Below are 5144 nucleotides of genomic sequence, written 5' to 3'. Positions count from 1 at the left end.
TTCACAGAAGAGCACAAGGGAGTAGAACTTACAGAACCACCAGAAACACCTTCCCCAAGGCCATTACCACCTAATACAAGCTTCAAGTGGGTACAATCCTTAACTTTTAACTTTACTTTTTCACTTGAATACGGTTTGCTTGAAACAGATGGCCAGCTTAGAGCTCTCTGCGGCTTTAAAAGTAAGAGGGAAATGGCTCTGCTAAGAGCTGGTGTACAAGGTTCAATAAGGTTCCACGCTTCAACTTGAAGTGCACGGATTGGTATCATGCTCAATTGAATGGATCTCGGAAAACGTTTGGTCACTATAGTGAGAATCTACTTTCTAAACCGCCCGGATGGAAAAATATAGATCAAAATGAAGGCAGATTTAGAACCAAAGTTTGGGATCCTGGAAAATATTCTGATGTTCGTCACCCCAGGAGCCTGAGACTCTGTTTGAAGCTGCTCAGAAGCTTTACATGCCTAGTTTGGGACCCCGGAGGCTATTGGCATTCCAAGCATTGGTGGAGATTTCTGGATGAATTTAAACACAAGCCACCATAACAGGAAGCCCTTCTAATGTCCAACTTAAGGACTTTAACTAAAAGTGCTAGGTGGGAGACAACCCACCATGGTATGATCATTCCTTTTGCAATTTTAATTTTATTTCGTTTTGTTTGTTTTTGAATTTTATTTTTATTTTATTGAACCTGGAATCATGCATAGCATTCACATTAAGCATTGCATTCTGCATACTGCATAAAAAAAAAGGGTGCGCGACTGATGACAAGTCATCTTAGCCTAGTTTCACTAGCCTTTTTTCTTTGTTTTTATTAGGTTTTATGCACTTTCTTGCATTCTAAGTAAGTAATTTGGAATGAAAATGCATGACTTCTTTATATCAAACAACCACCATTTAATTGATGCTAAATCATGAGGTTTAAGCTAAATTTCATTGAATTTTTTATGATTTATAAACCTTGTGAATTTGGTGACACTTTGATTGGTTGTTTTGATTAATTGTAGGTGAAGAAAAGAAGAAAAGAAGAAGCGTGGCCCAATATGAGGCCAAGAAACAAGGAAAGGAAAGACCAAGCTCAGCTCACCAAGTGAGCATTATCGGGCATGCATCCAAATAAATTCAAGGAAATTGTTTGACAAATGCTTGCTCCAAGGTTTGAACCCATGACCAAAGGGGGGTGGGGGAGCGCTACTCACAAGGAAAACAAGCCAAAAATTAGCCAAATGCATCCCCCAAGGTTCGAACTCAACACCTTGAGGAAGCAAGGAAGCAAGGCACCACAAGACAACCAAGGAAATAGCACAGTGCATGCTTCCTTCAAGTTTTGAACCAAGGACCTCCCTTGGAAGCTTTAATGCTCAGCTCACTTGGAGAGCTGAGCGCTACTCATGGTGCACCACAACACAAGCATGACACGGGCCAGGGAAGTGGAGCGCGCATCTTGGCAAGGTCCAGGGAACACAGCGCGCAACAATTTTTCACCAAGGCACCAATGCTCAGCTCACTTTGTGAGCTGAGCATCCCCCTGGAAGCAATTTCTTCATGGACTGAAATTCAATTAAAAATCCAACTTAATTCATTTCTTCACCAAATCAAAAGCCCATCCAAATTCCAAAATCCAAGAATAGAAAGTGTATAAATAGGAGCTAGTTTGATGTAATTAGGACTTTTAAACCTTTTGACACCTCTAGACTTTACTTTGAATTTTTCTTTTGAACTTTCATTTTAAATTTGAGTTTTTCTTTTTGAATTTAGATCTTAGAGAATTGGGAAGGAGAATTGATCCCTCTTCTTCCTTGTTCTTGCTTGAGCACTCTTTATTTTTCTTGCTTTGGATCTTGGGTGAAGAATTGAAGAACTTCTGTTTCAATCTCACCTTGAGATCTTGTTTTAATCTTCTGCATAATTGAATTCCAATTTCTGTCTATTTTACTGCTTCATCTTCTACTCTCTTTATTTCTGCAATTTACTTTTCATTACTTCTCTTGCAATTGTTCTTGTTGGATCAAGGAAGGATTTGAGATCTAGACTTGTTATCTAGTCTCTTCCACTCCTGAGATCTTCAACCATTTTTATTTTGCTGCAAATTAAGCACCCTTTCTATTCACTTCTCAAAGCATTTTACCCTTCTGTTTGAGATTTACTTCAACTAAATTCATCTTCTACCTTCCTGTTTAATGCAATTTACTTGTTCTTGTTTAAATTCTGCAATCCCAATTCCTTTTATAATTCAAGCAATTTATATTTCTTGCACTTTAAGATTTAGCCATTTACATTTCTTGCAATTTAAGTTTCTGCAATTTACATTACTTGCACTTTAAGATTCAGCACTTTTACCTTCTTTGCTCTTTCATTTACTGCAATTTCCCCTTCTCCCTTTACATTTCAAGCAATTTAGTTTCTGTCAATTATTACAAACAACTCAACCAATACTTGATTCGCTTGACTAAATCAACCACTAAACAAAAATTGCTCAATCCTTCAATCCCTGTGGGATCGACCTCACTCATGTGAGTTATTATTACTTGATGCGACCTGGTACACTTGCCTGTGAATTTGGGTGTTTTGGAATTCGTTTTCTAAAATATCACATCAAGTTTTTGGTGCCGTTGCCGAGGATTGAATTAGATTGACAATGATTAAGTGAAGTGAAGATCTAGATCAAGCATTTTTTCCTCTCTGTTTCTTTATTTTTCGTTCTTAACCCGCTAACTGTTTGAATTTTTGCTTGAACTAATTGAAACTTCACTTTAGCAATACAGTGAAGTTTTCTTGGTTTCTCTGGCTTTGTGTGATCCTCATAGCTTTTTGAATATACGAGAGATGCAATTTTCTTCCATTAATCTTTCAAGTTTATCAACTGTTTGACACATTGTGTCAACTAATCCTCTAATCATAATCTGGCATGAATATACTCTATCTTCATTTTGACCGTTTGTGATTGTGCAGATCATGGAGGGGAACTCAACGAATTCCAGTAATCATGGGAGTAATGTCCCCACCTTAGATGATAATGCAACCCATAACTTGAAGCACCACTCATCACCATGAACGATGTTGCTCAATGGTTTGAAGCTTTTCCACAAGGAAGCATCATCGGATGGGAAGAACCAATGAATGAACTCCTAGCCAAGTTGAAACCACCTCAGGGAATTGTTAAACCAGAGGCAGAAGTGCAACCATTCACACAAGAGAAGGAAATTGAAGGTGTCCATGCAGTCATGAACTAAAACAAGTAGATGCATCAGCAGACTCTACAACACCTAGATATGATGGTCAGAAAAATCAATGAGCTGCGAACTGCTGTAGTACATGCATACAACCTAACTCAAAACTCATACGGTTGGAATCAACCTGAACAAGGTTTTGGAGCAATTAACCATGAGCAACAAAGTTATGAGCAATCACACTCTCCAAACAGTTCCTCTAGAATGTTCCAACATAAGTCTCAGAATGATGTGTACAGCCCACCCTGGAGAACTCATTCCAATTGGAGGGGGGTCGAACACCAAAATCAAAGACCAAAGGACTTCAACTGCAACAACCCCAACTTCAAAAACCAGCATAAAAACCACCCTCACAACAACAACCATCACGCACCACCCCAATGCACACACTTTCCAGCCCCATCCTACCTCACAACTCGCCCAAAATGACTCTCATCAACCATCACAGTTGACACAAACACGACCAATTTTAAAATTTTAAAGAATCTATGTTCTAGAAATGATGATGGAGAGATTCGTGAAAGCTCAAGAGATGGCAATAATAGAGCAGGAAGAAGCAAGGAAAAATCAAGAAATGATAAGCAGAAACCAAGAAGCCTCACTCAGAAAAATTGAGAGGCAAATGGAGCAACTGGCTAAGCACCTTGCAGAAACAAGTGAGCGGATGGTAAATATGTCTCTCAGGGCCACTGAAGACGACCCAAAGAACAGCGAAAAAGCTGCTAGGTTGAAAAAAGGGAAATCAGTCATGGAGGAAAGTGAGAAGGCTACGGGAAAGGAATCAATCATCCAAGAAAAGCATCACAGAAAGATTTCACAAGAAGAAACAGAGGAAAGGAAGCCCATAGTGAGAGGAGGAAACCAAAGGCAACAGAACTTTCAACTCCCATGATCAACAGCACAGAGAATGTCAAGCTAGTGACAATAAAAGAGCGCTTGTTGAGAGGCAACCCAACCTGAGGTAACTTTCTTTTCATAGCTATTTCAATAAAAGGTTAATTAGTTTATCTATATTGCAAGAAGCTAAGTTTGGTGTTGCACACCAAAACAATCTAAGGGAGAATGAAGGATTCTAAGTTTGGTGTTCCACCAAAATCCCATCATAAAATATATTCTCACCTTCTGCATAATGCTAGCTTCAAGCATTTAGATAAACTAGTTAACGATTCTGCTATTTCCTAGTTTTCAGTTTTATTGCTTTTGAAAAAGAAAAAAAGAGTTTCACATATGGTTAATCTGATGCATGAGAACCATTGGCAAGGTACTAAGTTTGGTGTTCCCACACCAAAGTAAGTTCAAAGGCCCACAAATAAATCATGCATGCTAACCATTTTTCAAGTGCTTGGGGAACAAGCAACTTTCAATATCACTGCAGAGCATCGTACAAGCTTTTGGAAAGATTAAGCATCATCAATCAAAGAGATGAAAGAGGAATGAGAAGACTGGCAATGATGATGATGATGAGGAGGACAGCAAGTAAACTCCAAAAGGTTGTATTGTTCAGTGATTATCAAATATTGCTGTGATTGAAAGTGATATTATGTCCCTGTCTGTCTGTTTGTTTAGTGCAATTCTCTATAATTCAATAATTAAGATGTTTGATTATTCACAACACTACACTTTTTAAACTTGCATGCACTCAAGATTTCAAAAAAAAAAGGGGGGGGGCACCACATGACAGTTCTTTGAAAAGAAGGATTGAGGAATTAAACAATTTTGAGGCAAGCAAAAGATTAGGAGAAGTGGTGGTTCTAGTTGTATGATTATGTATTGAGGTTGCATGCTTATGAAAACTTGCATGGGAGTTCATAGGCAGGACATAGAGTTCAAAGAAGTATTGTGGAGATTTTTGAACATTTATTGATCCAAGAAGCAGCAAACAAAAGAAAATAAAGAAGATATAAAAACAAAGAG

The sequence above is a fragment of the Arachis ipaensis genome, chromosome B04 (assembly GCF_000816755.2).
Source record: "Arachis ipaensis cultivar K30076 chromosome B04, Araip1.1, whole genome shotgun sequence".
In the NCBI taxonomy this organism is placed as follows: domain Eukaryota; kingdom Viridiplantae; phylum Streptophyta; class Magnoliopsida; order Fabales; family Fabaceae; genus Arachis; species Arachis ipaensis.
This window is presented reverse-complemented; position numbering follows the sequence as displayed.